The sequence below is a fragment of the Castor canadensis genome, chromosome 4 (assembly GCF_047511655.1).
Source record: "Castor canadensis chromosome 4, mCasCan1.hap1v2, whole genome shotgun sequence".
Classification (NCBI taxonomy): domain Eukaryota; kingdom Metazoa; phylum Chordata; class Mammalia; order Rodentia; family Castoridae; genus Castor; species Castor canadensis.
The window spans coordinates 89,543,664-89,568,899 of record NC_133389.1 but is presented as its reverse complement, the minus strand read 5'-3'; the positions used below and the strand labels follow the sequence as shown (position 1 = coordinate 89,568,899).

Genomic DNA, 25,236 nt, shown 5'->3' with positions numbered 1-25,236 from the left:
TGGGTATCATTTGCCCCCAAGATGATATAATTTAAACTGTACTAAAAGTCATGTCTATCTAAAATATCTCTCCCATAGGACTGCCTAAAAGTCCCACAATACAGGGAATTGTTATCTAAGAAATTATCCCTGGAACCTGATATTGCCACTTGAGGAGAATTCTAGAATTTTTTTTTAGTTTTCCATAGTATCTTATCAAGGATTAATTTGCCAAATTAATACCCATAGACGTCTGAGTCATAGAAAGTTTTAGCAAAATCTAACATGTTTAGAATGGGAAATGTATTCAAAGTTTGAGTGCAGACATGCAAGTTTAATACTTCTTTCTTCTTCTTCTTCTTCTTTCTTCCTCTTCCTCTTCCTCCTCCTCCTCCTCCTCCTTCTTCTTGGGGTTTTCTGTACTCAAGCCTCTATGCTTTAAACGCAGGTGCTCTGCTGCTTGAACCATGCCTTCAGCCTGTTTTCTCTGGTTATTTCTGAGATAGGATCTTGCTTTTTTGCCTGGGACTGGCCTGGACAGCCATCCCCCTATTTATATTTCACACCTTAGCTGATATAACAGGAATATGCTACCTCACCTGGCTGTTGTTTGAGACAGGTACTTGTCAACTTTTGCCCATGCTGGTATCCAACTGCAATACTCCTGATCTCTACCTCCTGAGTTTCTAGGATTATATGTGTGAGCCACCTGCACTGGGTTTAATATTTCTATTTAATCATACATACATCCCTACTAACTCTGTCTCCTTTGTTACTCATGATTCCTATGCATGTGCTTCTTCATTGTCCTTGCCATTCAAACAGAAAGCCCTACCTGTGCTTCAAGAAACAGCCCTGGTTCTCCCATCGTCTATCATGAATTTCTCAGCACACCTGGGCTTCTGCCCCCTACCCCATCAAAACTGAGACTAGGTGACATATATACATGTAATGGTGAACATCTTATAAAAATTCCAAAATTATTCCATGTACCTTAATTTGGACTTCACAAATATTGTCAGAACTTGGTCTTACTTTTCTGTTATGACTAGCATAGGATTGAAGGTAATAGGTGTTCAACTAAAATATACTGATTTTTTTTCCTAGTAAAGGGAAATGAAAGGATTATGTATTATTTTTACTAAATAGATCATATCAAGGGAGTTTATTTCAGGTGTCAATTAAAGAAACTACAAACCAAGACATACCTATAAGTTCAGAGACTAAAATGGTATGGGATGCAGAATATTGAATTAATTAATAATGATGTAAGGAACTGGAGATGTTTAGCTTGGTATATAGAGGACTAAGGGATAAATCTGACTATTGTTTGAAAAGTGCCAAATGAATTATGTGAAAAAGGGACTAGAAGCATCCTGGGAAATTCTTTAAAACAGAACTAATAATTGGTCTTCTAAGAGTCTTAGTCTGTTTCTGTTACTATAACAAATACCTGGGGTAGGGTGGCTTCTAAAGGAAAAATATTAGTTCACAATTCTGGAGCTTGAACAGTAGGATTTGGTTGTTGTTATTTGTGGTGCTGATCAAACCCAAGGACTCCTACATGCTAAGGAAGTGCTCGACCACTGAGTTACGCCCCCAGTTTCCAGCCCTAATTCTGGAGGCTAGAAGTCCAAGATTGAGCAGCCACATCTGGCAAAAGTCTCATGTTGTTTTGTCAAAACATTGTGGGAAAAGGGAAGGTCAAGTGTAAATGTACAGAAAAGAGAAAACACAATAAAGAACTGTCTGTATAACAACTGGTTCTTGAATGACTCCTTCCAGGAAGAATTAATCTACTCCCAGGAAAAGGCATTAATCCCAACAATCCTTAAATATCCAACCACCCCTCAACTCTGTTACATTGGAGACCAAATTTTTTAAAGCAGGATCTCACTATGTATTCCAGGCTGGTCTCGAACTTCAATCCTTCTTCCTCAGCCTCCTGAGTGCTTATAAATGGATGTTCTAATGCTTATTACCATCTATCATGGAGGAAGGTGTTCCTGAGATGGTGAGCTGTATACCAGCACAAGTGTCAGTGACAAACCTGGACAACCATCTTTCCCATCCAATATAGAATGAATCTGGACCACTGGATGGGAAGAGATCAGATGCCCTTCATGTTGGATGATCCAACACTTGGCTCTTACTGCTTGGGCCTAATGCTGCCACCAGGACTCCAGTTATAATGTGTGTACTGTACCATTCTTGGGTTTTTGTTTTGTTTTGGTTTTTTTGGTGGTGGCAATGGGTTTTGAATTCAGGGCCTCACACTTGATCAGCAGCCACTCCAATACTTGAGCCATTACACCAGCCGTTTTTTGCATTGGTTATTTTTGAGATAGAGTCTTGCTTAATGTCCTACCAGCATGAACCATGATTCTCCTATTTATGTATCTCTGAGTAGCTGGGATGACAGGCACACCACTGCATCAACCATTGGTTGAGATGGGGTCTTGGGAACTTTATGCCTGTGCTGGCCTTGAACCATGACCAATCTGTACCTCCATGTAGCTAAGATTACAGGCTTGAGCCAGCACACCTGGCCTTTACCATCCCTTTTAAAGGATTTATTCAGAGACTGTTTTTCATCAGTCTTTACCTTTCCAAAGGCAGGAATGTATGATCTTTCTTTTGGTCTTTAAACACCTTATTTTTTGACGCCAATTCATCATGGCCACTTACAGACATGTTCTAGTTTGTCCATTCCCCCTCACTCCCCCGTTTTCTTTTCCTTGTAGTGCTGGGGATCCACCCCAGGGTTCACACATGCTAGGCAGGTGCTATACCACTGAATTACACCTCCAGTCCTTCAATTTTCCTCTTCATTTGCAGGGTTCTAATATAAACATAATATGTTTTATTATGACTAGATTACAAGTTCAATTTTAGTCATCCTTTGAGAGAGGGCTGTTATTCTAACTTTATGATTTTTTTCTCCTAGTGGTACTAATTATTAATAACCTTTAGGCAAAATACCTAAAATTCCAGCACTGCATCATGCATATCCAATTACTCTCTTGTGTACTCAAAGAATATAAATCATTACTTCAAGAAAGAGCAGAGCGTTTTATATTTAGAAAATCCATTTCTCTCCACTATTCCTTATTCCCCTACCCAACCCCCACTTCTAATTGCCTTGTCCTGTTTCAGACTTAGTTTTTCCAAAGTCAAGCCTTTATGGGTAAGAGTTCGTAGCTGAATTGATAATTATAAGTGAATTAGAAACTAGATCATGCCTGACATTGGTAAAACTTTTATTAGAAAATTTCTCTGACCATTAGAAGGATAAAGGGAGTAAGTTTTAGTTCATTGCTGAAATGAACGATTATCAATTTAATGTTTATCATTCCAATGCTAAGGACTATTGGGAAGAATAGTGCTAGACAGAAAAAACAAACTCATGATAAAATACTTACCTAGAGTATAGCGAAAATGAATGGAGCTACTGGATCTTCTGCTGAAAGACAGCGATTAAAGTGGGTCACTGTAGATGTGGTCAACGTGCATTTAGTTTCTTCCAATTTCTGCCATAGTCGTATGTGCATTTTACAAAGAAGATATGTCTAGAAAAGAGTGATAAGAATTTCAGATCATTTATTTCAGAAATCGAATTTCACTGCCACTTCTTTGTGTGTCATCCCCCCCAACCCCCCCAATCCTCAGGAGATTTAGTTCTGTCCAATTTAATACATTAGGAAGAGAGTTTAATTTTTTTTTTGGCTCAATGCTGAACTATTATTATAGTATGGAAGCCGTAATTTCCTGGCAGTTTTAAAGCAGAACCATTATCTTCGTTCTCATAATTGCAAAGTTCGTACTTGAAAATCACTTTTAATGTTGGATAATAGCTAAAAATGATTGTGTCTTTGTCATATTGATGAAGATTGTGTAGTAAATACAGTGTAGATTATTTTTCCTGTAAAAAGAGTTGCTAGTTGGAGTGTATTATCTAGCCAAGACCATTGTCAAATGTTCATGTCTTAATATTTTCACAGAAAATACCTGAGCTGAGATTAGGTAAAAGGCAAAAGTTGATTCATTTCCCAGCAGGACACATTCTGAGGGAGGCCTGTTCGTTGGCCTGGGAAGATCATTTTGGTGAAATACCTATAATCAGGCATTTGGTAACCAGATAGATGATAGAGTTCTTCTTATGCTTTTGGGATAACAAGATCTTCTTTTCCCTAAGGAACATGCAATTAGGCTCCATTCCATAGGGGATTGGGAAAGTGTTGGCTATAGATATAAAAGTACTGTAAGTGCATGTTTCAATGCACTGAAAAGAGATTTTTGAATTTCTTTGTCGAAGTTTGTATGTGTTGATGGATAAACCACAAAAAGTTCATGGGTTCAGGATGTCTGGAAGGTTTCCTGCTTCTCATCTGAGCAAACCAAAGAAGTGTGGATAACTCCTTATGAAAACTTTCTCATGGGATCTTAGGGACCTGAGTTGTTGTGTAAAGTTAACACGTGAAAATGTCTCTTATGCTTCTGTGTGGTTAATGCATAGTCAAAGATTAGTTCTTTGAGTGTTCATCTTCTAGTCATAGCCCAACAGTCTCTCAGTTTCTCGTGACATCCCAAAGCAAAGCATTAGGAGATCTTTATGAATGGAAGCAAGAATTGCCAGAGAACATCAATGGCCATGTGCCATCCTCTGTATTTGGCAGAGTTGGCAGTGACAAAGCAAAGGCCTCTTTGATATCAACAACAAACATTTATAGCATGACCCACACATACTAATTTTACTCATTAACTGTGATGGACCTGTCACTGATTTATGTAAGTCATTTAAAATCTATTTACATTTTTAATTTCTTCCACCTCTAGTTAGGTAATGAGTTCCATAAATTTAATCCTACCCTGTGGAGTACAGCTTCCTTGTATTTGTTCTAAACACACCCCTCAACTGGACATTTTAGAGTGCGGTGGATAATTCTGTGTTTGTCCTGTCTTAATAAAATGACATTTTATAGATATCATTCCTTTGCTTCTGAGACAGAACACTCACAGAAAACTACAAGAGTAGTCATGGACTCTCCCTGTTTTCTTGAATTTGTTTTTTGGTGTTACTGGAATTTGAACTCAGGACCTCACATTTGCTAGGTAGGTACTTTATCACTTGAGCCAGGCCCTCAGCCCTTTTTTGCTTTAATTATTTCTTGAAAAGAGCCTTAAGCTTTTTGCCTGGGGCTGGCCTTTAATGGTGATCCTCCTACCTATGCCTTCCACATAATTGGATCACAGGTTTGAACTGCCATGTCCAGCTTGTTTTTGCCCAGGCTAGCCTCATACCATGATCCTTCTGATTTCTGCCTCTTGAGTAGGGGGATTACAGGTGTGAGCCATCGTGATTGGTCCTATTTTCTTGCTTCTTTTATCTTTTAAAGCACCATACAAATTCTGTATTAGTATATAAAGGAATTTATATACTATATATGTACAATAGTATATTTACTTATTACTAATTTATTTATAATTTGTTAAATTATAAATTAGCATATACATTTAAGATTGCCACTGTAACTATGGATAAGTTGTTTGGTCTCTTGACTCTTCATGTAGAAAACAAAAAATTAGAAATTCCTCTTGCCTCTGGTCTTTGAATTTGTGGTCATGTGAGAAAATGTGAGCTGTGGAATTTACATTTAAAGGTTATAGAAATAAAATTAAAGTCAAATAGCCACTTAAGATTGCAATTAGTATTTTGGGAAAATAAAAAGGAGTTTTATGAATAAAGACAAACTATGAATGATACATGCTGATGATGTGAATTATCACTTATGGGAGGTAAAAGGATAAAGCTCTTTTTAAAATTTTTCAGATTTTTATATTTTCTTTTCTATTGGCTTTGGATCAAAGCCACGACCTTGCTCAGGTTTGGAAACACTCTTCCACTGAGCTACGCTCTCAGGTTCAAAGCTCCTTTAGAAAAAGAAACCAAAAACTTACTTCTCGTCTATCTTCTACAGATAGACTTCTATAGTCTATCTTCTACAGATAATCACTCTTACCCACTTTTATGGCTGTATGTGGCATTACCTTATCTTGTTGCTCATTATAACATCGTAACACTGTACATTTGTGTGCATATGGAACTTTATTCTGATTCATGTTATGCATGGACGAATAGCTGTGTCTCCCTCATTAAATTGTAAACTCCTGAGAGAGGGAAGCCATGTCCGTTCATCTCGGCATCCGCCGGTGCCTAACACAGACCAGACTTACTGAGATGCATAGCAAAACCACTTGCTATGTTTCGTTGTGGAGGAGGGGCTGCCTGAATGTATCTCCTGGATTCTGAGTATTGGTGGACTTGGTCTACTTCCTCTTGGCTTTAATTCTTCAATTGTTGCCTTAGCCCTTTCTAGTGGGACAGTCCAATTTTACCTCTTGTATTTGGCCTGGTGTAAACCACAGATTAGAAAGGATCTACTTATATAATGTAGTTCCCAAATACGTATGTTAGCCCTACCTAGCATCTTCATTCTGTGTCTACGTTATATTCATCCTTTGGTCCTCAGAGGTTCTAAAACTTATCATCAGTTTAGGTGTCTCTGTCCCTCTGGCATTCCAGCTTCTGATGAAGTAAATTATGACTCGGCTAATGGTGTGTTACTGCCTCCTAGATGAGTGTTACTTAGAATGATGACTAGGGTCTTTGATCTGTCATTTGGTCTGGGACTTTTCTGAAGAATACTTTGTCATAGTTATCCCTGCTGGGACCACCTGGCTTTCCTAAGACTACCCTCTGCTGACTTTGCACAGCTCTTTCTTTCTTTAGCTCTGAAAGACAGTGTGCCAAGGACAAAGGTTGAAGTGAAATAACAATTAACACTTAACTGTTTACAATACTAGTTTAGGCACTTCACAGATGTTAAGTCCTTTGATCCTCAAAATTTCTAGGACATTTAGTAATGCCAATTTACAAATAAAAATGAAGCACAGACGTTAACAAGTCTAGTACAAGGTTCTTCCTTACAAGCACATGATAGGACTGCAGCTCCTGCGGGAATGTGGGCAGGAAAGGCCAAGTGACTCGTGCTGACCAGTGCGTTGTTAGCATAAGGAACGTCCAAGTTGAAGTGTGGTGGGTACGCAGTCCTTCAACACATTGCTTCCAGCCTGACAGCCATTCGTTCTCAGGATGCTGGTTTCTCTAAAGGTAGGGTCAGAGAATAATTACTATGAGCAGAGTCTCCTGACAGCATGTAGCATGAAGAGGAATAAGCCTTCCGTTTCAAACTACCAAGACCTGGGGGTTGCTTGTTACCATAGGGTAACCGGGCCTATCTTGCCTCTATAACAGTTAAAGTAGAATAAAAACAAAACAGACCGCTCGCTGTGTTTCCTAAAAATTGAGAACATTGTGGTACTAAAATTTTTCAGTCTCTTAAGTGCCAACTTCAACTTTAGTTCATTGCTTTATTTTATTCCCAATACCTCTCCAGAATACCTCTCAGAGTTTTATTCCTTTTTTAATAAATTTGGAGTCATCTTAACGTTTTGAAAGATTTTCCCTGACTACTCAAAAAGTAGCTTTGTAATGTTAAGATTTTGTGATATTATGGAAATTTGATGACTGTTGTATTCATAATTCATAAAATAGATTAAAAACTCACATTTATATTTTGAGAAAATACAATTTTGAATATATAAAGGGAAATTCGAAACTATATAAGCAACTATAATTATATTGTAAAAATACAGCAACTAGCCCTTCATCAGAAGCACTATATTTTAATTATCTGGAAATAATCTTGGTGTAGTTATTGCTAGCTATAAAAAGTTAATTTAGGTTTAATTTTAAAACTTAATTAGCCAAAATCACTCCTATTCCTACTATTAAAAATGGAATTTCTCAGACAGTCAATAGGACTATATGTGCTATAGAACAACTCATATCTGAAACTCGAGGACTTGTTAGAATTCACAACATACATTTATTTACTGCAGTTTTATCACAGCATAAATGAAAATGATAGTCATTGCAGAATTCCTTTAAAATGATTGGACAGCAAATGTTTCAGATGTCAATTTTTTTTCAGATTTTGGAATATTTGCACACATAAAATAAGATTTCTTAGGGATCAGATCCGAGTATAAACACAAAATTCTTTTATGTTTTAAATATATCTTATATGAATAACTTGGAGGTAATTTTACACAATATTTTTAAAGCATCTGTGTTTTCACTGTGACTAATCACATGAGATCAAGTGTAGAATTTTCCATCTGTGGCATACTATCACAAAGTAACATTTAGAATGGGCATTGTATCTTGTGCATGTAATCCCAGCTCCCTGAGAGGCAGAGATTGGGAGGATCACTGTTTGAGGCCAGCCCAGGTAAAAAATTAGAGAGACCCCCTTCTCAATCAGCAAGCCAAGTGTGTTGGCTACTCTCATCCATACCTGCTGGAGGCTGCAGGTAGGAGAACTGTTGTCTGAAGCCAGGCCTGGTTTAAAAGAAAAAATGCAAGAAAACAAATAAGCCAAAAGGCCTGAAAGTGTGGCTCAAGTGGTAAAGCACCTTCCTAGCAAGTGTGAGGTCCTGAGTCTAAACCTCATTATCCCCAAACAAACAAACAAACAAACAAAATGACATTCAGAAAGTTTCAGATTTTGAGAAATTTGGGATTTCTGGATTAGGGATTTTCAACCTGTAGCAGGTTTTTCGTTAGAAGTAAACTCATATTTATAACACCTTATAGAGAGCAGTACTTTCTAAAATGCCAGTGAGCAAACATTGTCAGTTAAGAATGACATAGCAAGTATTTGGGACTCTGTGAAGAGGATTCAGACAGGCACTATCACAATAACTCAACATGCTCCAAAGCAGCCATAGACAATGCATAAGGAAATGGGTATAATAACTGTATTCCAATGAAACTTTAATTACAAAAACGTTTGCTCTTCAAGTGCCAATCCCTGATCTAGAGTAAGTTAAAAAAATTTTTTTTCTTCTGTTGTTTTGTAACCCCTAATGTACTAACTTCTGAACTAGAAAAGAGAGGCATCACACATTTAATTTCCTGTGTCATGTTCTCCTAAGGCACTCCCTAGTGCTGCCCTGCTGAGCCCCAGGGTGCCAATGGCTCCCCAGTCCAGTGGCTAACCTGCAGAAAAGTAGGAGAGGAAACCTCACAGTCAAACACTCAGTTCTCTTTATATATCCTGAGTGGTCCTGGATATTACATAAGCTCAATTTCCCCCATCTACAAAGCAAATGGGAATACTGGAACAAGGTCATTTCTAGATTACTTTTACCAATCAGATTCTTTCAATGATTTAATGTTTAAAACTTTTAAAAACTTCAGGCATAAGTGACTGAGTAAAAATTATGAGAGTAATAGGATATTTGTAAAATTCTAGAACATAATGAAAGAAGTGTTCATACTTATTATTTTCTTAAGACTATAGACATGTTTGGAAAACTTTAGAAGCTCTTTTTCATGCTACAATGGAGGTGCATGTTTTGTTTAAATATGTTCCATAACTTTTCTTATGGTGGTCATTTTAGACATGTGTAAATGCTAATGTGAGTCCTAATATTGATGGTTTTGGGCAATCATTAAAAAAAGTATGTACATGAGGGAATTTTTCCCCATTTTTTTTGTATTTTGGTTATTCTTTTGCTTATAGCAACAGAGAAATATATAAATACATTCTTACAGATACGTGTGTATACTAGTATGTATAAACACATGTAGTGAATGTGCTTGTATACAAACTAATTTCAAGGAAGTCTAAAGAGAAGATGAATATGAACAATAAAAAATATAAGATATTAAAAATTAATGTCATGAGCCTTTTTTGACTTAGGGACCTGCACTTCTCACTTAAGAACCTGGCATGACACTTAAAGCATTAGCTGCTTAATGAAAGATGGTTGAGTGAATAACAATATTAATAAAAGGACACTAATCTTTAAGTGTTATAAATGGAACAGTTACTATTTCATGAATGTGTGTTTGTTTGTTACCAAGCCCAAGGAGAGGTCCTGAATAATAACTATTTAACTACATTCCATTTATAAATATCATTAACAGCAGTGTTATCACAGAACAGTGGTGGTCTGTCCAATTGTGGCCATAACATATGCAAAGACTGGTGGAATCCTGCTCTAAGTTGCTGTGCTGAACTCAGCTGGGCCTGAGCCATTGCCACAGAGGTTTAATTATGGAGGAAATAAAGTTTTCTTATGTAAAACTATCTGTGATAAAACAAAAACTTAGTAAGAACCATGAAAAATGTATTAGATAATAATCTGGGTTATATCCCAAATTAATAAACCATGTGGGATTAGTTATAAAAGAAAGCTTTCTTCCAAAATGAAATTTCATTTAACAAAGTGACTGTTTTGACATAATAATTTTAAATCTGCAAACATTTATTCAGTGTTACTATGCAGAGAATAGTGCAAAAGCTTCCCAATGAAAGACTACAGAGCTGAATTGTGGTTCATAATTTAAAACCAATGGATCACACGAGTTATAAAATAAGGATTAAAAGGAATACCTGGAGAGCAAGGACAGTTGGAGACAATTTAAACAAAATGTGCCATTAAAACAATGCAGCAATGGATTCCCATGTGCTTGTGTACTTCTGTATTGTTGGAGGTGTATTTTCAGGGTAAATTCCAAAAGCTAAATGACCAGTCACATGGTAAATGTAAATGGGGTTTTGTTGGATGTTTGTCAAATATTCTTCCAAAAAAGTTATTAATTTATATTTCTACTGGCAACTTATTGGCTGTGTTGTCAAACATCTATGTGTTTTCCAATCTGATGAGCAAGAAATGGTGCCTCTGTATCTAGTTAATTTGCATTTCTCTACTCATAAGTTTGAGTGTCTTTTCATATCTTTAAAGGACAATTTCCTGTGAGTTTATGAATTGTCTATGACTTGCTGATTTTTGTGTTGTTTTGACATTTTCTCCTCAGCTTAAAAGTTTTTTTGCATTTAGTGATATTAGGTCCTTGTTTGTGACATATTACAAAGATTTTCTCCTATCTACAAATTTTAAAATATTTATTCGTTTGCTATATGTGGTGGTCAAAATAATTGCCCCTAAAATATACATGTTTAAATCCCCAGACCTGTAAATATATTGCTGTACATAGCAAGAGGGATTTAATGGCTGTGATTATGCCAAGGACTCTGAGATGGAGAAATGATCCTGTAATATTTGGTTGGGAACAATGTAATCACCAGGGCCCATGAAAGCTGTCGTCCATTTCTGTCTGTCCTCAGGAGATATGAAAATAGAAAAAGAGATCAGAGAGATGCAATGTTACTAGCCTTGAAGTTGGAAGAAATAGCCTTGAGTCAAGGAATGGAGGCTGCATGCAGGAATTGAATCTTCCCCTTGAGCCTTCAGAAAAGCACTGCAAGCCTTCTTGACAGCTTGGTTTTAGACCAGTGAGCCCAGTCTGCTGACACTGGTCTACAAAACTGTAAGGTGATAACTTGGTGTTGTTGTAAGCCACTAAGTTTGTGATAATTTGTGGCAGTGGGAATAGAAAACTAAACATACCATGCCATTTAAAAAATTTTCAGATAGTTCCATTTACTATCTGGAATCCCATTTACTAATCTGGAGTTTGGGGCTGTTGTTAGGCAATCATTCCTTTCACCCTGCTTATAAAGGAATTCACCTGGACTTTCTTTAGCTTTTGTAAGGGCTCATTTTTTTACATTTAGATGCTTGATCAGTTTGGAGTTTATGCCTGTGTATAGTTTGAATTTAATGTATATTTGGACAAGTGGGCAAACAGTTGTCCTCATGCTGTTTGTTAGAGCCACTCCCACCCCTTGAGATATGAGATGTAACCTTTATTATAGAGTATGGGATTTCCAAATCAACTTCAGCCTGGTTGTCTATTCATGCACTAGTATCATACTTTTGATTTCAGAAGTATTTGAGTACTGTACGTACTGTATGGTAGAGATGTTTTCCCTTCCCAACCTGTCCTTGAGTTTTCCTGTCTGTTCTTCTAATTCTTTTCAATATCAACTTTAGTATTGACTTATCTCCATTCCCCAAGGACTGTGTTGCTATTTTTAATGGAACTGTATTAATTTTATAAAGTAACTTAGAACTGAAAGCATTATGATGCTGAGTAATTCTATTATAGAACAAGTGTCTTATGTTTCTTCAAGTCTGTTTTTGTGGTTTGCAGGAGTTTTAACATTTTCCTCATAGGTTTTATACATTTCTACTTACAATTTTCCTTATGTAGTTTATCTTTGTTGCTAATGTAAATGACGTTTTCTATATCAGTATAACATCCAGCAGGTTACTATCAGTGTCTATGAAGGCGGTTGACTTCTGTATATTAAATAAAATGAATCTGAATTTCATTGAGTCCATTTTGTTATTTTTTAAAATCTTTTCTTCACTATCTGTATCCTTATCCCTCCCCCCCAAAACAATTGCAAAAAGTTTCATTGTTCACCCTCTTTCATTTTCCATGATTTTACAGGTATAATACCAGGTCATCTGCAAATACAGTTTTCACATGTGTCTGTCCAGTTCTTATACCTTTATCTGACTTATCTTATGTAACTACACTGACATTGACTAACAAAATGTTAGCTAGTAATGGAGGGAGTGAGCACCCTGGCCTTGTCCATGACCAGGTTGGATGCCTCAACTATGTCCCATTAATTAAGATACCATTGTTAAACGTGTGTGTATATGTATTTTATCATGTTAAGAAAATAGACACTAATTCCTCTCTTCTAGGATTTTCATTAGGAGTAGTGTTTTCTCAGAAATTTCAAACATTTATGCAGAGAATCATTCTATATTTTCATTAGACTTATTAATATGGTATATATACTAAGGGGTTAATTAATATTGAGTCAAATTTGCACTCCTGGATCTAATACCATTTGGTTATAGTAGTCTTTAAAATGTGGTTATACTTTTTTGATCATATTTAATAAGTATTTTCATTTTATTTTTCCCTTTATTGTCATGCTGGTACACTGTGGCATTTACAGAGGTTCTTACAGTGTATAAAATACATTATACTTGGATTCTCCTGCTCCACGGCTCTCCTTTATCCCTACCTTCCGTGATTCCTGAAACAGTTTCAACAGATATCATTTTTGCACTTATACACATGTGTACACATTTTTTGCACAGTATTCACCCTCTTACCCCCTTTCAGTATTTTTACATTGATATGCATGGTGACATCAATCTGTAATTTTCTTTGTTAGCTGTTTATCAAGTTAGATTGGTAATATTCGTTTCATAAAAATAAGGATAAAAATTTCCTTTGTTTTCCATGTTTGGGAACAAATGTAAAATATTGGAATGGTCTGACCCTGGGTTTGTTAGCATTCCTGGGGCCTAGAGATTTCTTTTGAGGGGTAGTATATTTATTTTTTCTAGGTAAGTTGATGTAATTAATCATTCTATCTTTAATAAAACCAATTTGAGTAAATGCCTTTTTCAAATGAATTTTTCATTTTATCTGTTTCAAATTTATTTGCATAGAGATGAGATTTATAAAGCAGCATGTTAATTTTTTTTTCTGTTTCAGTAGTTATTTCCCACTTGTCGTTTCTTAGTATGTATATTTGTTGCTTACTTCTCATCCTTCTCATTTTTTTTCTTAAATTATATAGTGGTTTATTTTTAAAAGCCACCTAGATTTTGATTTCTTAATTAAGGTTATTATATTTCTGTTTTGTATAGAGGCAGACTGGCTCATTGCATTACACCATGGGTGAGTTAATCATGCAGAAGCTTGGTCAGTCTCAACCTGACAAAGTTCTTTTGTTTGTTATTTAGTTTTTGTGCTTTCTTTTGGTCATTCCCCCTTCCCCTTTTTGGCCTTTTGAGCCTAAAATTTAGTTTACTTACACAGGTTGAGCATTGCTAAGACGGAAATCTGAAATCTAAAATGTTTCCAAATCCAGCACCTTTTGAGTGCTAACATGACACCACAAGTGGAAGATTCTACAACTGATCTTAGGTGTCAGGCCACAACCAAAATGCAGATACACTGAAAATATCATTTAAAATTACCTTTAGGCTGTGTGTATAAGAAACAGAAGTGAATTTCATGTTTATACTTGGGTTTCATCTCTAAGAAATGTCATGATGTATATGCAAATATTCTAAAATACAAAAATAAAATCTGAAATTCAAAACACTTCTAGTTCTTACACATTTCCGATAAGGGATACTCAACCTGCACTCTTCCACTTTTATTGGTCAGTATACTTAGGGCTGTGACTTTTCTGTGGCCCCTGATACAAATGCATCCAGCTGTCTTCATTATTATTGTTTTCTAAAAATTTTTGGTTTATGTTTGCTTTCATTCAGAAGTGGAGTAAAAGTCAGCTTTTTAGGGGACTTTTCTTTTGTTAATCATTTGTTCCTTTGCATTATCAACAGGTAGTATTTGTACTTTCTGGGACTCGATGGTGCCTACTTGGAACTGACTTGTATAGTGGATTTCATATGTGCTCTCTGAGGCTTGTATGTACCCTTTCTCTTGAAGGTGCACGAGGTCATAGGGTTGCTATGTCCAATGGCATACACACCTTCAGCCTTACTAGCAGATCCAAATTGTTCCCACCTATACTGTGTAAGAGTTCTCCTTTCCATACATCTTTACCAACACTTGCTGCAATCAGAATTTTTTTTTGGCAATTGTGATAGATGTGAAAGAGTGCTGACTTGCAGTTCTTTACAAATTTGGTATAGTAATTCTTTTTAGGATCCATGTGTTTCTAAAGCATTCTTCTAGCCTGTGACTTGTCTTTTTATTTTGCCAATGGTATCTTTTTTTCTTTCATATAGGCTGAAAAGTTTAACATGCTAAGATACTTCATTATACTTCCCAACCTGATGGTAGAAAGTATTCTCTAAAGTGTTCTTCAAAAAGTTTCACAAATTTGCTTGTTACTTTTAGGTTTTAATCTGCATCTATTTTTTGTGAATGACCTGAGGCACAGTTCTAATTTGTCTTTTTCATTGAGGGAGGAGTAGATATAGTGCTATTTTCTCTTTTCAACAGTCAAGTCTTTCCTAATAATGATGTCATTTGTGTTATCTACCTTGATTCCATATGCGAGCTTGTGTCTTCCAATTCCAATTTATCTATCTGACTTACCTGTTTAATTACCTAGCTTTACAGTAAAGTTCCTGACCCATTTTGGAATAGTAGGGGTTGTACCCTTACTAGAGATGTTTGGTTATTGGGCCTGTCATCTTTACAAGAATTTCAGGATCAGGTGTATATAAGCTGGCTGAGATTTTGATAGATAATGTTTTGAAGGCAGGAGACTGAGTCTTTTGTTCCATAACTATAATGTATTTCTATTTCTCAGCTCTTTTATTCCCTTTAAGTAAGTGATCCCTATAAAGGTATTTTGTATCTTTAGATTTATTCCCATGTGCCTTACCTTTTTAAAAAACTACTTTTAAATGGAATTTCCTGAACTTTTTAACACTGTAATAATGATAAACTTGCATCTTACTACATCAGATTTACTTCTGGGTCCTCTTTTTTTCTGTGGAGATATTGATAATAAATACTGACAGTCCTTTTACTTTTTAGTTGTTACATCTTTTATGTCTTTATGTACTCAGGACAAATTTGCTCTAACATTTTAAGGAGATGTTGAATAAAAGGATGATAGGGACATCCATAATTGTCTAGAGGAAAAATTTAAAGGAAATGTTCTTAAATTTCACCTTTAATATGTGTACTACAGGTTTTTGTTGACATCCTTATCAGGTTAAGGAGTTTCTGTAGATTCCTAGAGGATAGAACATTTTTTTATTCATTAGTTTTTAAAAATCATAAGTTAATGCTGAATATTATTAAATTTTTCATTTTCCATATTGAAATGATTTTAATCTTCCAAAATGATTATTTTATTGAAAACCAAATAGGTTTTCCTACAGCCAAGTCATCTTTGCATTATAGGGTAAATCTTATCTGGCTAAGTTATTTTATTATTACCACTATAACTGTTATTATTATTTTCCATATTACAGATTCAGCTTTATTTTAGATTTTTGAGATTCTCATTAAGTTCCCTTTCCCATATGGTTTATGTTTACTTTTGGTAGCAAAGTCATTTCCTCCTCGTTTTTCTTCCCCTTCTCTTTTGCTTTCTTCTCCTCTTTTCTTCTTTGATGCCTGTAATACTTTTTCTGACACATGAATTATTAGTTTTGTGGGGTTTTCCTCCAGTTTGGTAGAGATTACCTTAAAATTATCTGGGCCCATGATTCAACAATAAAAATACAAATATCTCAATTTAACAATGAATAAAGAAGTTGAAAAGAAATTACAGAAACGCAAATGACCTATGAGCATATGAAAAGATACCGAATACTGTTAGTCATCAGGAAAAAATAGAAAGCAAAATCACAGTGAGATACCATTTCACACCCATAAGATGACTGTAATCAAAGAAAGGCAGTAGTGTAGGACAGGATGTGGTGAAAATTGGAGCTCCCAGATCTAGCTGGTAAAATGCTCTAAAAATGTAACTGCTTTGGAAAATACTTAGCAGTTCTTCAAAATATTAAGCATAAAGTTACTATAGGACCTGTGATTCTAACACTGAGCATATCCAGAAGAAATGAAAACATATGTCCATACAAAAACTTGTACATGAATGTTTATAACAGCATCATTTATAACCAGTGAACAGCCCAAATGCCCATCGACAGACGAATGGCTAAGTGAAGTTTGGTAAATGTCTAGAGTGGAATATTATGTGGGAATAAGGACTGAGGTAGCAATACATGCTATAATGTAGCACAATATTTTCAAGGATTAACTAAGCAAATGAACCCATACACAACAGCCATATGTTGTATATACATTTATATAAAATGTCCCAAATAGGCAAATATATAAAGATAGAAAGTAGATTACTGGGTGTCTCTGACAGGAGAATAAGAAGAGTCTGCCAATATGGGCACTGCAATTTTCTTTCTCGGTGTGAAGAAACTGTCCTAAACTTAAGAGGATGGTGATGGTTTGAGTGTATGCTAAAAAACAATGAACTGTACACTTCACATGGTTTTGCAAATTTTTTCTCAATGAAGATGTTTAAGAGTTTGGACCTTTGCTTTCACAGGAGTAATTTTTAAAGCAGGAATTCAGTCTATTTAATTGTTTAAGACTAGAACATGAAGTGAGACTTACTAAATTTCTTTTATAAAATTGATCACTGTACCTCCTGTTTTCAAATTTATTGCCTTAAAATTGCTCAAAGTGAAGAGTACTATTATTTTAAACTCTCTTTGTGCCTTTAAAGTAACTGTTTTAATTTCTAAGCTTATTTATTTTTCATTTATCTAACCAGATTTGTTTCATTGATTCCATATTAATGACTGTGTTGTACTTTATTAGACTCTGATTTCATCTTTATTTCTTTTATTCTTTGTCTTTGTTCATTTTTTAAATTCTTTGAAAACTTTGAACATTAATTTTCCATTTCTAAAATAAGCACTAAAATTATTAATTTTCCTCTATGACTGCTTTAGTTCTAACAAGTTGATATGGTAAGATATCATGTTCTAAATTTTTCTAATTCTTTTATGGTTAATTTTTGGTCCATAGATTTTTATAAGTATATATTTTTCAGTTTTCATTAAGAAAAACATAAAATACATTAAAAAGTTGAACACTGACCTACCCACAACTTAGTATCAACAAATGTCAGCATTTTTCTATAAAATATGTGGCAATTTATTGTGCATTACCTTGATTTGGTTAGTACACACCATGCAATGGTGTATCCAATAGGTATGTATTTTTATTACCTATTACCAAAAATTTAAAAAGAAGATATTGTAAAAGTTAGCATTTTTGCTCTATGTATATTTTTTACAAAGTGAGCAGTATATCATGACAGTTTAACTGAATATTTTGTTATATGTTTTTGAAATAAAGTTACTTTATAAGCACAGTATTATTTTTACCTTTAGTAAAAGTAATAAAAGTTTCCTTATACAATGGCAGCCTTATTTAAATTTGTCTAATTGTCTCCAAAATGTGTTTCTTAGCTATTTATTTTGCACCAATACCCCATCCCATTAGTTGCACTTAGCTATGCTATGACCCCTTTAATCTACTATGGCCCTTCTGTTTTTTCCACTCATTGACACTGACTTTTAAAGATCTCTAGATGTTGCATACTGTACACCACTTCATGCTTTCCTTCTGCTGTAATTTACCTGTTCCTGCATCTTCTTTACTTCCTATGAGAGGAAAGGATGGCAAAAGCCTTGACCAGTTTTTGTTATAAACTTGTCACACAGCTTCACATGAGCAGGAACATGTCAGGTGACCACTCCCCTGTATAACATATCCTTTTATCTTGGTAGTGAACAAACAATATGGAGGAGACATTTTTACTCTTTGGATAGCCTATTTCCCATTAAACTTCTATCTGTTCAATGGCTTTATCACCTATTTATGGTAGTTATTTGGATCAGTTATTTCACTGGGGATGCATAATGGTAACATTTCTGATGTGATATTCTGTCTCAATGGGAAAGCACTACAATCTCACTCCTCACTCTTAAAAAAACAGATTAGAAGCCAGGAACGTGGGTTCATACCTATAATCCCAGCTACCTGGGAGGTGGAGGTAGAAGCATCAAGGTTTGAGGCCAGCCCAGGCAGAGTTAGCACGGGGCCTGACCTAAAAAACAAACTATAAAAGCTAAAGAACTGAAGGCCTGACTCAAGTGGTAGAGTGCTTGTCTAGCAAGTATAAAGCCCAGAGTTCAATCCCCAGTACTGAAAAAAAAGAAAAATCAGATAAATTCTTTCATAACATTTTTATTAAGACAATTTATAGTGAATTTTACCATTTTAATATACAATTCGATTTTGACGAATAGTCAGCCTTGTAGCCTCTGCATTCTAATACTTTTCTTGTGACTGTTTGTAGTTAACCCTGCAGCACCAAGACACCTCTTAGTCTCGAGTTTTTAAGAATCAGGTGGAACCAAACAATAGTTACAAAATCTGACATTTAGGCTGGGCATAGTGGTGCACACCTGCAATTCTAACACTCGGGAGGCAGAGATAGGGGGATCAATCACAAATTCAAGACCACTCTGCCTACATTGTAAGACCCTGTCTCAGAAAAATAAAAGACTTTTTTCCCCCACTCAACTAATGCTTTTGAAATTAAATCATATGGTTTTGTTTATCAATGGTGATTCCTTTTCAGTGCTGAGTAGTATTTCTTATAGTTGGGTATCCTATAGGTTGTTGATAGAAGTTTGTTTCTAGCTTGGAGATACTATGAATAATGGTGTTATCGATACTGTTGTGCAAGTGTCTGGGTTAATGCGTGTTTCCATTTCTTTTAGGTATTTATCTAGGAATGAGATGCCAGGATGGTCTCAAGTGTCTGTTTAACTTTTCAAGAAATCCTAATTGGCTTTCCAAATCTGCTACATAATTCCACATTCCCATCAATAACGTTTGAGAATTTCAGTTGCTCTGTATCCTTGGCAACACCCAATATATCAATTGGTTAGACTTTGTCAATTCTAGTAGGTGGGATTTTAATTTGTACCTTTTAAATGACTGGTTACTGAACATGTTTTCAAGCACTTCTATTTGTATTCTTGCTAAGGTGTATGTTTAAATCTGTTCATTTTAGTTGGCTTGTTGTCTTATTAGGTGGTAGGGTTTCTTCTAGAAATATTTTTCCAAACCTCTACATACGTAAGTTGTATTGTTGCTACTAATTTTAATTGTCCGGAACATGGTCTGAAAAAAAGTTTGCAGGAGACTTGATTCTGAGCCAGTAGTCTTTTGTCTGTTGATCATTCTTAATGAGAAGGAAACATACAATGCTTCTCAGGTTTTTTTCTTCTCAGAAATCTTGTCTTCTATCAGTATCTCTTGAATTTAAGAGTAGAAGACCCAGAAGAAACTCGTGGACCATAAATTGAGTACTTTGCAGCATAAGACTTTTAATTCCTTCCTTGGCACATTAGTTAATTCAATGCACACTGAATACCTACCTTGTGCCTGATCCTTGGTGAGGTGCAGTATAGCATTCAGAGTGTCAGTGAATGCTAATCTACAATTAAGTTATCCAGTAACCTGGATAAACTCTTGTAGTTTTTTTCTATGTGCTCTTTTGGATTTTCTATAAAGAAACAAATCATATTAGGAGACTGTGACTAGCAGGTCACCCCCTCCTTCCTGAATGCCTTTCCTATGAGGCTCCTGGTGGAAGCTCAGTCTCCTGGTTTGCCTTCTCGCTCATCGACTGCCACTCTGCGTTGATCTCCTTTGCTGGTTCCCTTCATCTTCCTGACGAACACGCAATTGTGTTCTTGTGAACACACAGTTGGAGTGCCTCAAGACTCAGTCCTTGCACATCTTCTCTGTGTACACGACCCTGAAGACCCATTGATCTAGTGGACTTAATTTTAACCATCTTCAGTCACTACAACTCCCTAACTCCCATTAACATTCTGCATTTGGATCCTGAATGCTCTATTTTAATATTTATTCACTTGTCCTCTCAATATCTTTTTTGGGTTGACAAATATCAAAGACAATAACAACCACCAATTCAAACTCTGCTAACCCAAGCTCTATCACCACAAAGGGCTTTATATAAATTAACTTAAAAAAAAAAAAAAAGAGTAGATAACCCAGTCTTAACTGGTTGAAAATCGAACTTCTGTGGGCTGGGGATGTACCTCATTGGTGGAGCTCATGATTAACATGTGTCAAGCCCCAAGTTTGATCCCCAGTGCCACAAAAGCAAAACAAAACCAAATTCCTAATTCTTCCACCAGAATGTTCTCTGCCTAGTCGTCCTCATTTCAGTAAAAACTCTATCCTTCAGATTGCTAAGGCCAAGTGCTTGGAGTTATTTATTCCTTCTTTTCTTTCAATGGCTATAAATTCAAGATGATCCCAAATTACCACCAATTCTTTTCTGCTATCATCTTGTCCCAGTCTTCATCACTCACCTACATTCTCGCAATAGCTTAATAACAGATCTTCCTGCTGTCTCCTATACCTCTGTAATTTAATTCTCAACGTGGCAGCCAGAGTGATGCACTAAGCCAAAATCAGATGTCACTTCCTTTTTTGTGTCCTCCCTATCACATGAGTCCCAAAGTCCTTAAACTGACCTGTTAGCTCCCACCCAATGCTGTGACCTCTAAGCCCACCACATTAACCCTCCCTCTGTTCCTGCCCTATGGCCTCATTAATGATTTTAGGCCTTGCCAAACACAATTATATCTAAGGGCCACTTACACCTGTTCTTCCCACTTTCTGGGCCTGTCTTCCCAGGTACCTGCAAAGCTTGCCTGCTCTCTTTCCTCCTTCTATCATTCAGTCAAGCTTAGCATTCTCAGGGAGATCTGTACTGAATGGTCTGCTTAAGTTTATATTCTGTAACTCCCCCACCTCATTTTATTTTTCTCCATAGTACTGATTACTTTCTGAAACTATAATTTACATCTATATTCTCTAGTGTCTGTCTTCCTCTCCAGAATGTAAGCTCCACAAGGTGAGAATTTTTTGTCTGCTATTTCATACAGTTTAGCACTGACACATAGTAATTGTTCAATAAGAAACTGAAAAAACTGGACAGAATAGAGTTTGAGGTTAGAACCAAGGTTCTTGATGACTTGGAGGTGAGGCAGTTAGTTTAGACTATTATTAAGCTGTGAAAAAATTGAAACCACAAAGATGGGTAAATATTCAGCAGAGCCCAGTGTCTCTCAGAGGAACTCATTTTCTTAAACAACATCAACATTCTGAACATTGTTATTTAAATTAGTCACAGCATAATGACTCATTCTGGTAGAAAAGACTCTTTTTGAAATATTTATTTCTCAGGACCACATTAATCTTTTGACACAATTTTATTCAATATTATTGATAAACACATTAAACAAGCTGACAATGGAAAAATCCCAATGTTTAAATATTAGTAAAAATATCTTAAAGGCCTAACTGGTAGTTGTCCTTAACTTATGGTATTCACTTATCGGAGTGAGTCACACCTGAACTCTGGTAGGACATACATGATTTTTACACCTGAACTGAAAATCAAAACTTCAGAGCCGTCACTATTCATAGAGCGTCCATAGTTGCACAGTGCTGTTGTAAGCACCACCGGGTTATAAAGTAAGTGGAAGACACAGCTTCAGCCTAGATAAGTGGCTGCTTAATGTGGCTTGCATACACATTTTTCAAGCACAGCATAAAACAAAACAATGATTTGGGCACTAATTTAACACTATTCAGTTTTCACAGTAAAGTATATTTATCTTAGCGTAGCTCTTATACTTATCTCAATAAATGGCTTAGATTTTTGTTTTTCTACTTTTCCACTGGTGATTTGTTTATCTAACAAATTATTTCCCCAACAAACACAGTCATTCAAAGTAATTGAATATTTCCCAGCACTTGAAATAAATGTATAAAACAAGGGTTAATCCCATTGCTTGTATTCTTTATGTTTTAAGTCTTGTTTATATGTCTGTAGGTCTACTGTTATTTTTATTGTACTTAAAAAAAAAAAAAAACTCTTGAGGTAATTCTTATGTCTATCTCCCAGGACAGATTTATGTGGTTATACCAAAGTGGTATATTGAACTAGTTCAAAATATGTTATTGAAAAGAGCACCTCATTTCATCTGCAGAAGAAACTATTTTAGTTTGGAAAAATATCAATTTTAGAAGTCATTATTTGGTAATAAAATAGCATTTTTTGAAAAGTAGCGATTTCATGAGAAAATGGAAAAGAAATTTATGAGAATTCTTTAAACTCAAAATGGGTCTGAATTCAGCATTTTCTTGTCCAAAGCAGGTTTCCTTTCATCTCCAGAAATACCAACAGGAGGCAAAGGCCCAGTTTCCTCGCCAATTACACGCCCCTTTTCCTCTCCATAAGCTTTATTTCCAAATGTACTTGGGAACCAACTTCTCACTCCAGACAAATGACTGTTAGTTCCAGCTCTTACCTGCCAATTAACAATACTTTGGATACTGTGCCAGTCTCTGGGTCAGCCCCATGATAAGATTAAGGAACCTGTTTGTTTAGTTCATTAGCAGAAATTCGTTCCACCCAGACAGAGCTGGAGGTGGGGGCGCGGCGGGAGCGAGGGACCTGCTGGAATGGATCCCCCTTCCCCCTTTTCTTTCTTTTAAATGGAAACTGGGGAATGCAAGCACTATCTCCCCCTTTGGGTCCCTGCTTCCCCTTTCAGTTCCTCGGTAGGGGCAGACAATAGAAGCTCCCAAGCCCCCTCTCCCCGTACGGGTCCCGACGCCCCTGTCCCCCGCATCCCCTCCCAGCCCTCTCACGTGGGCGCTCCCCAACTCGGGCTCCAGGCGGAGATTTGTCAAAGCTATTCGGTTGAGACTGATTATGATGGCAGCAGATGGGATGGATTTGACAGCGCTGCCGAATCTAAGCCGCTTCTGATCGGGGGGGTGGGGGGGGGCCCGGGAAGGGCGGGGAAGGGGAGAAGGTGGGGGTGGGAATCCAAGCGCCCGCGCAGCCGGGTAGGAGCGCACGCCTGCCGCCCCGCCGGGCGCTCGGGACAGCCCTTTAACGCGCGCCGCACAGGAAAGTGGCACTGCCGACCCCAGGCGGAGCGCGAGAGAAAGGTCGTGTGGCCACGAGCGCGCCGGGACATTGGCGGGCAGGCGCACGAGGATTAGTGGCGAAACACAACAAAGCCTACGAGCGCGAGGTGCCCGGCTGCGGGGCGCGCGCGTGGTCCAGGCTTGACATGGCAAGTTTGTCAACTCCGGGCTCTACGGCCAGCTCCTTGCTGTCCCCGAAGTGACGGCACTGCAGGGTCTGCCCCAAGTGGGGAGGGCAGCGCCCATTCGGCCCCAGGCCCGCTGCAAAATGCTCCACCGCAGGCCAGGTAAGAAGACGTCCGCACGCACCCCTCCGGGGCGTGTCCCCAGCGCTGGTCCTCAGTCCTCCAGCCCCGGCCCGGCTTTCTCAGACGCCTGCAGATCCCTTGCTTCTGCGCGTCCCGGCTTGGTCTGCTCGGTCCATTCTGCCCTCTGTCGCCCTCCGTCACGGTCGCCCTACTTTCCCCCTTACGGGATCCCAACGGCAGGAGGACAAGTTCGGGAAGGTGGCACAAGGTTAAGGGTTGTCGCCCCGAAGCCGGCATCTGGATGCACGCGGCAGGGCGGCGGAGGGGGCGCAAGGGGTGGGGGTGGTGGTGGCGATTGTGCGCTCCCGCCGCCTGCTCCACGCAGCACCAGCCCGGCTGAGCGCGCACACGCAAACCCGCCTCCACCTGTGGGGCCTCGCTTTTGTGCTGGAAGAGCAAATGAAAACACGCACACGTTGCACTCACACTTCCATATTGGCATTCTCCAGAGACTTGTGAAGGGTGCTGGAAGGGAGGAGTGGGGGTGACTTTTGAGTCCCTTGGCCTATTCAAGCGACCAGGGCTCTTGCCTCTACTGTTCCTTAGCCTTGACTACAGTGCCCAAGTATACTAGCAGAGTTTGGTGCTGGGAACCGCCTGGTGGGAGCGGTGGAGGAGGCAGGGGGAGGACGGAGGCTGATGAATTTGGCATAGGCATCTCTGTGCCGCGAGGAATCCCCTCTCCCTTGCAAGGTCAGCGGCCTGGGCCACTGCCCGGCCTGGCCCCAGCAGAGTGAGCCTCACCCCACCTAGCACACTGCGGCCCTCCCCCTCCACTCTTACCATTGGCTCCCTGACCTTGTCTGCCCAGCTCAGGGCCACTTGCCTAGGCGGCTCCTCCCTTACTGCCAGGGCCGCCCAGGCACTACTAGAGTGTGTGCCCTGTTGCTACTGGCAACTGCCTATGCCGAAAGCGCAGGCTCCTAAGCAGCTTAATTCTGATTGATGGGCAGAAATAGGATATTTTCTGGAGCGGAGCTGAGTAGAACGCCGGTGCACAGGACCCCATTGCTTCTGACCCCTGCAGACAGCCTGGGAGGCTGACCCTCCTCTAGGCCCTACCCCACCCTACTCCTCTAAGAAAAGGGGCTGTTAAGATATCCTCATCTCAAGTTAAATACAGATCCCCTTTATCTCCTTGCTCAGTCACTAGTTCCCATCCTGGAATTTCTTTGCATCTTGAGGCTTCTGTTGAGTTGGAGAAACTAACTGAGGCCTATGTTCATGGCCCCACCACCTTCTTTTTTTGTTTTTATTCCCACCTCCTTATATACCCCTCCCACAAGTAGAACCCTAAAA

General features: G+C 37.8%; 1 protein-coding gene across 13 annotated transcripts in view; it reads left to right on the top strand.

Annotated features, from left to right (window-relative positions):
* The window catches only part of Nckap5 (NCK associated protein 5), a 927,122-nt gene that overhangs the window by 357,397 nt on the left and 544,489 nt on the right, over positions 1-25,236 (top strand). The window contains exon 1 of one of the 13 annotated variants that reach the window (XM_074070603.1): positions 23,540-23,916. The exons of 11 other annotated variants lie outside the window; for them this stretch is intronic. The gene's annotated coding sequence lies outside the window, so the exon portion shown is untranslated. Of the gene's footprint in view, positions 1-23,539; positions 23,917-25,236 lie in introns of those variants that run through there. One more of the 13 variants, XM_074070605.1, reaches the window with a different exon arrangement.